General features: G+C 41.9%; 1 protein-coding gene across 18 annotated transcripts in view; it reads left to right on the top strand.

Annotated features, from left to right (window-relative positions):
* Positions 1 to 12204, top strand: part of LOC726547 (protein abrupt) — a 69781-nt gene that overhangs the window by 6351 nt on the left and 51226 nt on the right. The window lies entirely within an intron of this gene.

Genomic DNA, 12204 nt, shown 5'->3' with positions numbered 1-12204 from the left:
CTCCTAGCCTAGTGTACATACGTACATACCTGCTGCGAGAGGCCGAGAATGGGGGCCTCGAGGGAACGTAGCAGCTGGCCCGATAATTGCGCCGGCGATATTATTAATGGTCCCAAAGATTTGCCTCGGCCCGGAACCCAGGTAGACGAGCTGGTACTGTACTTGCCACGCTCCGCGCCCATCTTAATCCTCGTCTGCTACGTGAAAAATGTACAGGATGTAATCGTGCACAATGATACTTGGCTTGGATTTCTTGGGATTTTGCGCGAATAGTAGTTTCTTTTTCTCTTCTTTTCCTCATCTTTGTAGCGAGCTTTTTGAATTTTTCCTTCCTTCTTCCATTCCTTCTTTTCAAATTCGGAAGGATCGATTATTTTTAGAATAATTCTATTGATTCTTGGATTGGTTATTTATTTCAATATTTTATCAGCGTGATGTTATAATATTATTCGGAGGAGATTATTATTGAAGTAGGGAAGGATGAGAAACACTGGTTTAGATCATTTTAGAATAGGTAAAAATACTGGAGGTATTTTTTTTTTTTCAGAGATGAGATTTATGGTGGGATTCTTGTTTTCAAATGTGCGCGTGTTGGAATAGAAGGTTGATATCTGTTTTGGAATAAATTGTTGATTTATAGTACACGTATACACCCCTTATTTTTTTTTTTAAATGTTTCGAGATAAAGTGCCAACGTATTAGCTGTTTGAATAAAAAACATGATTTATATTAAAGTTTTATTAAAAATAGAAGATATCCCGAGACTTTACTAAGCGGGAATGTATATCAGATAAATTCTTTCTCAAGGTGGTTATCAAAGATTACTCAGAACCTGAAATAATTTACAATCATCAAGGCTATAGATACAAGTAATTCGTTTCGTTAATCCACGAAGCTTTCATTTTATCGTAAATATTCTCGATATTGACGATTGACCGAAGATAAGATTCTGCAATGTTGTACAATAAAAAAATAAAAGTAAGATTTAGAGAAAATCGCGCAGATATCTATATATTTCCACGAATATTTTCAAGCAAAAAAGAAAATAAATAAATAAATAAAACGAAATAACGTTTAAACTTTCTCGAAGCAAAGAAAAAATCTTCGATAAATCTTCGACAAAGACATCCGTGCAAATTTCCACGGATATTCTATAGATCCTAAGCGAACAAGGGAAAACGAGAATTCTTCTCGGTCCTCCTAAGAAGGGTCAGGATGTAAGGGAGGGGGGGGGGGGGGGGGTCCAAGAGAAATGTTTATTTTCGGGCGCACAAATGGAACGCTCGAACTGCACACTTTCATTACTAGCTTTACCGAAAAACTTCACATTCTCTCTGTGCGTTCCACTCTCGGTAACTCGACCGCCCCACAACCTTTGGTGGTGCAGCTTCTTCTTCCTTCGCCCTCCCTCCCCCTCCGATGGTTCTCTGGATATTTTCTCGTTTTCCAACTTGCAACGTGGTCTGCGTTCCGTCCGTTTCGAGGACTCTCGTTGAAAAGGTCGAGTAATACGAGCCAACGTTATGGCTCTCCCCTCCCTTCCTCCCCCTCCGATCCAACGTACACGTGTACACAGTCCAGCAGTGAGGAGAGGAGTACGGGCTGCTCGCCACGGCGGCACACCCACCGTCGTGAAAATTCACCGTTTTCACTTTCGTCGAGGCGACGAAAAAAACTTTCACCGTATCGATTGCTGCGCGGCGTGTCCAGGGAACGACACAGAACACTTGACTGTTGAACTGGAAACGGAATCAAGGACGTTCGACGACGCGTTTCATTCATCCATCACGTTTCCTCGTCCGCGTGGCCGGATATTCCTTTTTAATATTTAAACCGCGTGACGTGTCAGGAGGTCCCCCGAGGAGGAGGAGGAGTGGGGCGGCCGCGAAGAAGAAGAAAATCACGCATTCCCCATTCCCGCGAATACATTTCAATATTTAGGAACGATGCCTCCCGACTGCAAAACCGACGTTCCTCTCGCACCTCCTCGTGCACGCTTGTTCTTTGAATAATTTTCGAAGCGGAAACATCTCGCGACGCGTGTTGATTTTTCTCCGCGTACGTACCAAAAGATATACGTAGCAATGTTGCACCAACGTTCTTGAGAATATGTATGTACGAGATCTTTTTTCTTTTTTTTTTCTTTTTCTTTTCGATAGTTGTATGTAGATTATTTGCCAAGAGATTCTGCTTCTGTTTGTATCTATCGCTGATGGAGTTATTCGTGCCGGTTGAAAAACGGCTTTTGTACGTTTGAAAAAAGAGCATTTCGTTATCGGGGAATTTTCTCATCTAATACATTACAGATAATACGCCGCCAACTATCTGTTTTCTTATCGTGATGCATACACGATTCCTTTTTTCTCTTTTTCTTTTTTAAATGGTCGACACAGCGAAATCGATTTAATTTTACACGCGAGATAAGGGTGTTACGTTTATGCACGTGAAATGTCTCCTTTCTATTTTTTTTTTAATAAATCTTTGCACCAGCGTTTCGCTATTATTCATTTTTCGATCGATTTTTCAACGAAACTTATCGGAATATTTCTTTCCTCTCTTTTTTTCATTTCCATCCTGAATTCTTCAATTTCACGATTCTTCGATTCGAAAGTTGCCATTCTCCGAGCCAAAAAAAAAAAAAAAGAAAGAAATGACCACGGCGAGAAACATTGACAATCTTCCGATCGCTTTTTACCATCTGCTCGAACAGCACAATATCGCTCTTAGCTTTTCTTGCTCGAAGAAATCTCTTCTTTTCCCTTTTTCCCTATCCGTCCTTGAAATCTCCAACGAGCGCGTAACGGTCTCTCTCCGAGAGATCGGATCTCATCGCGAACGATGACGAAGATCATGTTCGCCATCGATGTCCCCTGGATCTGGAATCCGAATGTGGCCGATCATAATAGCGGCATAAGAGTAGAGTGGGCAGAGGGCGGAGGAGGAAGACGGTATCCCCCCGAGAGGGAGGGAGTTGAATCAGAGAGCCACACCTCGAATTCGCGGCATTCCTGATACGTGTAGCCAATCTCTTCTAGCTCTCTCGCCTCGAGATCTATCCGTGTCGCACTCATCCCTTTGCCACACGCTCCTTTCCATCCAAAGGATCGATCGCACACCGTCGATCGATCGCACACGCGAGCATTTCCTGCTCGCGCATAAAATACCGCGAGCAGCGCGTTGGTTATCTGGTTGGCCGGTCGTTAGCCCGGCCGTTTTTCCACGCCGCGGAAAAATCGGTTCGTGCGGATAATAATCGTCAACTATTACGTATTTACGGATTACGTACACGTTGCGAAGCGATGAATTATCGTTCGATCGATAGGGAACGTTTTTTTTCTTTTTCTTTTTTTTTTCTCGAGGATATATTGGGAAGAATTTATATTTACGTATCTTTCTCTCCGCTACATGGAAGATAGAAATTCTTTATTTTTCGGTCGGTAGATTGGTAGATAGATTTTGAATTAATTTGTGTAGAAGATTTTCGTAACGTCTTGTTGACCTTCTATTTAGAAAAATTTCTACTTCTATTTGGAACAAGGTAGATTAAGGTAGAATTAAATTTTAGAATTCTCTCTCTTTTATATATATATATATATATATATATATATATATTGAAATTGTATTTCTAATGTGGATAGAAGTTGATTATTCGAGGATTAAATTAATGGAAAGATTATCGAAATAGAGAAGTGTTGTTTGGATTATTTGAATGTTAGGAGAACGAAGCGATTACGAAGGCAATTGCCCAACCATACGAAATTGGCCAGTCACTTCGCCTTGAAAATCGTATAGTAAAGTACGATAAATTACCAATGACGAATAAAAAAAGAAATTCGTCGTCGAAAGTAATCGGCGATCCTTGAAGGTAAACACACAGAGAATTTCGTGATCGATACGCGGCCCGCGTGAATAATCAAGCCTTGCCAGTCGTAATACCGGCCATTAATCGATCTCAACTTTGTCTTTATCTACGGACAACGTTAATCGTTTGATAAGAGTCCCTCGATTACACGGTATCGGTTATGTATGTCTGAAGGAAATGTAATTATTTTCGTCGCGACGGATTTCGTAGATATCGGCAACGTTTGCTCAAAGAAGTTGAGTTTATTGTTTCGATAAAATTGCACGTATTCCCCGATGGTGCTCCCGCTAAATGAAATATATTCCGATCGAGATCGAATTTTCTTCGTGGCCGGGTCGGGTGAAAAAAGTCAGGCAGATAAGATTTTTTTTTTTCTTTTTTTTTTTTCTTCAACCAAGCTTTCAACAAGGTTATTGAATTTTATTCCAACTAATTACGTACGCGATACGCGAACCGGATCTTTTGTATACGATATACAAGGCGGTTTCATTTTCGTGGCGACGTTCGTCGATCAGAAATCAATCGATTCGTTAATTATTATAAATTTTCCGACATTTCCCGAAACGAAAACAATAAACGCGCACGATATTAACGATTATTTAGATAAAGCATTATCACTCTTGCGAATTATTGTTCCGAGAAACGAATGCATTCGTCAGCCAATTATAACAAATTATCATTCGTCATTTCGATTATTTGGAAAAAGATCTTTCTGTGTTATTCATCTTGATAAAAAGAACATAATTATCAATTATTCGGTAAACATGTATATAAAAGAAGGATGTATATATAAAAGAAGAGGAGAGAATCACGAAATTTCCTCTAATTCCGTAAAATTTTATATAATAATTTGTAATTTTATTTATCACAATTCAATCAACTATTCTTCAAAACGATTCTACTGGAATTCAATTGTTACATTTTCAACGTAACAATTAGGATTGAGAAAAAAAAATAAATAAATAAATTTCTAATCGATGCGTCACGTGTCATGGGTGGTTAACGCTCTGATCGAATGAAAAATGCGCTCGACACGGCGAGTAATCGATCTTAATACCGATCTCCCGTATCTATTCCCGCTCGTTCCCTCGCCACGCCACGCAGATCCCGCGGTTTCGCGATAAAAACGCAATATTCTGCAACCGACTGCAAGATAACGCGTTCCATATTGCAGAGAGCTAACGAGATAACAGCACTCGCGTTATTTACGTACGCGCGCGGAGCATTGTGCTGCATCACCAGCTTTTTCCCTATTTCGATCCCCCTTTCTATCCGCCATTTTTCTTCCCCGTCATATATTGATTTGGCGAACCCACTATTTCGATGTTCAAGTTTATCTCGGAAAAGAGGGAAGAAATTAGCTCAACGATTATTTTATCTCGAAGGTTTCGTTTCACTTGGGATCCAGGATGAATTTTGTTCTTCTTCTTCTTCTTCTCTTCTTCCAAGAAGAAACTAAGAAACTATCGTAGCTACGTCATAAAGTCAATTGGAATATTTGATGAATGAATTTTGTTCTTCTTTTCGATAGATCCTTAGGAAGGTTAATTAAGAAACAATCGTCTGTAATAAAACTTCGATCGCAACGCTTCCATATTGAATTTTATATCGAAGAAAAAGAGAAAAAAAAATTTACTCGATGATTATACCGTTTCGTTTCACCTGGCGTCGATGGATAAATTTCGTTCGTTCCAAGAACTTAAGTAATCGTCAAACGTTCACTCGGCAGAAGTAGGGAGGGAGACAGGACGATACACGGTGAATTTGGATGACGAAGACGGGCGCACGAGGCTTTAGGTAGCGGGGACCTCATTAACGCATCGATTGCTAAATGTCTTCTAATTGGACGGTAAGAGATCGTGGGGAGAGAGAGAGCACGGCTGGTTATCAAAGGGTCGTCAACCTGAGAACTATCGAGGAAATACCTGTAAACACGAGCATATACGGGTAGTATAGACACGGTATCGCGCGTGAATCCGTGAGTCGATGGATGGAAGCCTGTTGATAAGCGCGATCACGCGATCTCTCGTTTGCGGCTCGAGTCTGGAAAAGTCTGTTCATGGATCAACAGGAAATTGGAAAAACGTAGATTATTAACGATTCTCTCTTCTCGTTCCCGATTTATTCTTCTTATTTCTATCATCGCATAATAGTTTTCGTATCAACCGTGAATCGATAATACGACTACGTAATTCGAAGAATACTAGTCGTGAAATTATCTCGAGGGAATATTTATTCGTGGAAATGCAAAAATGTGATTCAGATATTGAATTTAAAATGCAAAGGTTCCATTAAAATTCAATATATCGATTCAAAGAGAGAAAGGAGGGAAGAGAAATCTTCGAAACGCGAGAACAAAGAAAGAGATTTTTCTTCGAGTTCCAGTTTCCCCTCGAATTCGAATTGACTCGTAGTGGGAAGAAGAAGAAGAAGAAGAAGAAGAATAATCACGATCGTCAACTTTCTTCCCGATTCGTTGCTCGTATTCAAATTAATTAGCAAGCGAGAAGGTAAATTTCGCAGTCGATCGAAGCCGCGTAATAAATTTGTCGCGTTTCGCAAATCGGTTTCGGAAAGCGAAAGCACTTTTGCAACGTGGTGTAAGGAAGCGTTGAGCGTTGTACACGGTAGAAAGTACGAAGGTGTTCGCCAGGCGGAGAGGAAAGTGTCATCGTCGAAACGAGTATTTTCGACGCGCGCGAGAGTTGGAACGGTTAACAGCGCACGCCCCGCGCGCGAGACGTTCGAGACGTGCGAGTGGACGCGTAGCGGGCGACGACGCGGTCGGTGAAAGTCATTTGGCCGCCGGTGGTGGGCTGATTATTATGCTATCCGGGCAATCGTCATTCAATTATTACACTCGGTGACCCCTGTCTTCGCGCCGCGTAATTACGCGTGGATCAGAGACGCGCGGAAACAGTGAGCGGGCCGCCTACTGCGCCGCGCGAAATTCAACCCGTATGCAAATGATCGGCCGTTCAACACCTTTTCGAATTCAATTTGCGTACACGCGCCTCGTATCGTTGCACGCCAAGCCTTGGAGAACACGGCATATCGTTCGCTGCGGCCGACTGTTTTCGTGCCTCGATTTTATGGTTCGAGAATCGGGAAACCAGAAGGGGGAGAACGCGTATTTGCGGAAGTGGATGTCTGACCGTGACAGGAATTATTCACTGTACCGCGTGCTTACTATATCTGGGGAGGAACTTTTGGGGATTTTTCTTCTCTTCGAAATGAGATTTATATTAGGGATTGGATCGATCTTTGTGATCGATACGTGTTTGCTTTTTAAGAAGCTCGTGTTTACATTTATTCATTTTAAAAGATTTTCATCATCGTTGAAACGGTTAAAATTCTTTCTGAATTCCCTTCAGAAGAGAGAAATGTAAAATCGTCGGCGCAAATATTTTTTTAATCGAAGTTATTTTTGTACGTCCCGATATACCTGCTTATTGACTTTCGAGTAACGAGAAGTCTCTCCCGCAGTCTCTCGTTAAACAATACGGTATTAGAGATGTCGGTGTTGGAAAGATTTCGCAAATAAATTGTTGCTTGTCGCGCGTATTGGAAGGAAGATAATGGTTGGCGTGAAAAATAAAAATATTTATTCCACCAGCGGCGAGGCGATAAGGTTTATTGACTCGCAATTACACCGCGTCGAATTAAATCGAATGGACATGCAAATGATCCCGAAGGTGTTGAACGGTTTACAATTTCACATCGCATTTGCATACGCCGTGAACAATACGGAACGTCTGGGGCGTTTTTCAATTTAAAAAGAAAAAGAAAAAGAAGAATAAAAAAAAAAACTCCTGGATTATTTCCACCGATGACACAAACTCGTCGGGATTTTAATTGCATCCACCTCGCGTATCGTTAATTAATCGAACGTCTCCACCCCAAGAGGAAGAAAATGGAGGGGGGGGGAGTAATGTCGTTTACTCGCGAACGAAAGAAAGATTCACGGAAGCGCGCGTTATTCAGGTGAAGCGTTTGCCCGTGGCAAACGAATCGAGAAAACTCGATAAAGTTTGTATTGAAAAGTATTGGCACGGTGCGTGGCCAATGCGGGGAGTAATGCGATAGGCGTTGTTGACTCGCGATTATAAACGTGTTGCGCCGCACTGCAATGAGCTTTACGATCGCCCCGTTGAATATAAAACGCGGATCACGGGTTTTCGAGGAAGTTGCACGCCCCGACGTCCTTGATTCGGTTCGGCGAAATTTTTTTTTCTCCCCCGGAATGAATGTATTTAAACGCTCCTCCTATCTTTTTCTCTCTCTCTTTTTTTTTTACTTATCTCGCGCGTGTATCGCGTACATTGTGCACACTTTGGATCATCGTAAATAGCAGGGATAAAGAGAAAAAGAAATAAAGGTAAAACGAAACGAAATAATATAAAATGGAATAAAAAAGGGGAGGAGGGATGAATATTCCTCGATGCATGGAACGATCGATAAAAAAAGAAAAACTCTCAAGAGTTACATTTTCCTTTTTTATACACTACTTTTAATTCTTCGATTTCTATCATCCGTTATTAAAAAAAGAAACTAATCATTTCCCTCGATCCAAAAATAACTTAATCTATAACGGGACGTTAAGAACAATTAGAGATGAGGATCGAATTCTAACAGAATTCTAAAATAATCTTTCTTATCCTTCGAACGAGAATCTCCGCCACGAAAACCTTTTAAAAAATTACGCGCATATTTATGAAACCGGACGTACCGTGAATATGATTCGTTCTCTTCTAATTAAAACGAGCAACGAACTGTGCTCGGTGGTACAACAGTGTATCGCGAACAGATCGAAGTATTCGAGCAACGGGCGCAAAATAACGATCGCTAATGATGTCGGTCTTCTCCGGCAACATTCTCTCTCTCTCTCTCTCCTTCTCTCTCTTTTTCTCCCCGTTTCTGCCCGTCGATCCCATAGGCAGTGCCCCTCCATAAATCACTCGCTCGCCCGTCAGACGTATGCAGATCATTCCCGTTTCCACCTCGCGAAAATAAGTCTTCTTTTGTGCACGCGTGTTCTAAATTACGAAACGTTGTGTCTCGTTCCTCGAAACGAGATCGAAGACGGAGCCATTAACGCGTGGGCCTCGAAGATCGTGGGAAGAGGGGGAGGAAGAGGAGCCCTTAATTATCTCATTCAATATTTGCCACGTCGAAAACGCGCGGTTCAATTTTCATCGAGATATATATACGATCGACTTTTGTGTTGGTTTGTGGAATCGGCGCGATAGGGGAGGCGGGGGAGGGGGAGAGGCGGGCTTAAGCGCGAATACCAGACGCGAACACGATCGATCGAAATATATTCAGGGACGCGCGATTCATTCATACGATATAATGGAATATTGCCGGGAGAGAACGTGCACACACGTGGAAACGCGACACGATTTTGCACGCACGCGGTCCTCTTCGCTCTCGCCGCGAAACACCTGATCGAGAGCCGAGGCGAGCCGAGTCGAGTGTTTGAGAATCGAACGGCGAACATTTTCGAACTCGAAGCTCGTACGTGGATATAAAACGTGGACCGAGGTATTGTCGAGTTTCTGCTTTTGAAAGGCAAAGATGGGATGGCTGGTATTGTGTTAATAATACCTCTCCCTTTTGTTTCTTTTTTCTCTTTCACTTTTTTTTTTCGCCCCCCCTCCCTTTCGATTAATCGCGGTACTTTTCGATATTTTTCTCGACGATTCTTCCTCTCGAAATTGTTGTCCGATTCGAACGAGTTTTATTTTATCGCGATATCGGGCGGAACATTGTTAGGCACCACTTTTAAAAATATCCCGGCAAGTGTGATAGTCGTGCGGGTATTAATAGAGCGTAATACTATGCGCTATATTCCGTCGAATGCTATAGCGCTATGATACAAAGTTCGATGTATCAACACGAGATTGTACTCGGCGGCACACGTTATTGCGTGATTAGTTTTTTTTTATATATTTGTATATATTTCGGATGCAGTCGAAACGAAAGCTTAGGTTTTTTTGTTAATTTATAAGCAATATATAGCAAAACATATTTTTTTTCCACGTTATGGTATAAATAAATTAACACGCGAAATATACTATGAAAAAACGAATGTGGAATTACGATACACATTACGTCGTTAGGAAAATAAGTAAAGAAGGGAAAAGAAAAAAAGAGAATGTGTCATTATTTCATTCGCAATTCGAAGAATCTCGCCGCATTTTAAATCACGATATATACACCTTATATATATGTCGCGTTATATGGGTCGATCAGCTGTGGTCCGTGTGAATAGTTGGAATTCCGCCTCTGGGTGGCGATCGCATAGGACTCGGGGGAAAATGCGTATTTAATTTCAATATCGAAACTGAGATAACGCGCGCTCCACGCCTCGTAACGCTTTCTAGGTATGCGGTTGTGAAATCCTCTCGGCTGGTCATTATGTCAGTTTCATAATGCCGCGAGTGCTCGGAGGCGTACATTTTTGATTCCTGTCGCGTCGCGGCCCGATATTGCATCGATTTTCCTCTTTTTCTCGCCCGTGTCTTTTTTCCCTCGGAATTCTAATCCGCGGCCGCCGTTAAACTGGACAAGAATACGACGACGAGTATCCCGCGCACGGTTCCTCGGCGAGTCGCGTTCCCGATCCGTTTAGAAAGTATATCGATTCAACGCAGGAATTCCCTTTGCGTTTTGTTCGATTTCTTCTGAAACGACCTCCACCCCTCCCCTCGTCGCGTGTTTTTCACGATCAGCGTGGCGGTGGCGGCTCTCGGTGAACGGTGCTGTAATTTAAAAGGGATCGGTGCCAAATAGACGCCAAGCATTGGCCTGTTTACAAAGTGTTATTTATCGATGATGGGTAATCGAATTCCTTTATGCTATTTCGCGTGAAATCTGATCCCACTTTTTGTAATTAGAAGTGAGGAGGATCGAGCCGTATATAAATAGACGGTAAATAGATGAGAGTTTCGATATCGATATTTTCCAGGGAATATCCAAAAAAGAAAAAAAGTTTCGTTCCATTTCGAGTACGAGCGTTTTCTTTATCCATTTTTCTAATTTTACTTCGTACGAAACGTATCGTGTGAAAATAGAACATCGGACACATTGAACCCTTTTCGACTTTGACGTATTAAAGCGTTCTCTTTTAATTACGAATGACTCATGAAGTGTTTTATCTTGGTGACAGAAGGAAGAGGGGAGGGAAGAAAGAAAAGAGAGGAAGCGACGGGAAATTTATTACGACTCTCATATTTTTTTTTACGTCCAGTTTTCAATTATAGCGAGCTCGTTCGCGCTCACCGCTTCACCGATCGACTCAGCCGATCTTTTACGTATCTTGGTTTTCTAATGTCAATTTTGTCGACCCTGTTGCAAAGTAAATCCCGTAAACAACGCAGATAATCGCGTTATCGTTTCGCGGGATTCACGATTTTCTCTCGTCACTATTATTCCTCTATTTCTTTCGAGAAAGAAATTCTTTCTTCCCCTCGTTTTCCTTCCCTCTCTTTTATCCACCTTTTTCGTTCCACCAATTTATTCTCTAGGATAAGGATCTAAGGGTTACGGGCTTATCTACGATTTTGACAGTTGAGCCGAAGATTCCGTGAGGAGAAATCCCGTGTTCGTCCGTATCGATCGTTCGTTGCACGAAGGATAAATTATTCGATGGTTGGAAAATCGCGATGGTATCGCGAGGGGGAGAGGACTGTGTTCGTGATGCAACGCACAAAAGAATCGACACGCCTCGTGTAAAACGTATGCGGCACGTTGACGCGTCGAAAGGAACCGGATATACCGTGCTCTCGAATTTTTTTCTTCTTTTTTTCCCCTCCTCTCGTCCATTCATTCTGATCGGACGGATGCAGGAGCATATCTCTCGATCGAGTCGAGCCGAGAAACTGATAAAACGAGGACAAGAGAAACCGATACGAACGAAAAAGGATCGATAATCCAAGGGTGGGGAATGCGTAATCCATTACGGGGAAGTAAATAAGTGAACAGTATCCATATAATAAAATTACGAGAAAAATTAAAACGTACACGTTTCATTACAGCGTTTTATATGTATAATTCTTTATCAATATGATCCATCGTTTCTCGATTTCCTCCTCGATGAAATCGAAAGGAAAATCCCTTGGGGCGATTTATCGTTTCATATTCCCCTCCCACGAGATCGATATCGATCGGACCAGAACTGACTGAATGATTATCCAATGATTCGTAGAGTTCGAGCCACTGCGTTTCCTCGATCGCGCTCTAGGAATAAACGAACGAGTGAAATTGTCGCTCGATCAATCCATCCCTCTCTTACTTGATCTTGAATACGAGTCGAGGCACGCGATCTTAGCTTGACTTAA

This window comes from Apis mellifera, linkage group LG13, assembly GCF_003254395.2.
Source record: "Apis mellifera strain DH4 linkage group LG13, Amel_HAv3.1, whole genome shotgun sequence".
Classification (NCBI taxonomy): domain Eukaryota; kingdom Metazoa; phylum Arthropoda; class Insecta; order Hymenoptera; family Apidae; genus Apis; species Apis mellifera.
The sequence above is the reverse complement of the archived record's forward strand: the minus strand, read 5'-3'. Positions and strand labels throughout refer to the sequence as shown.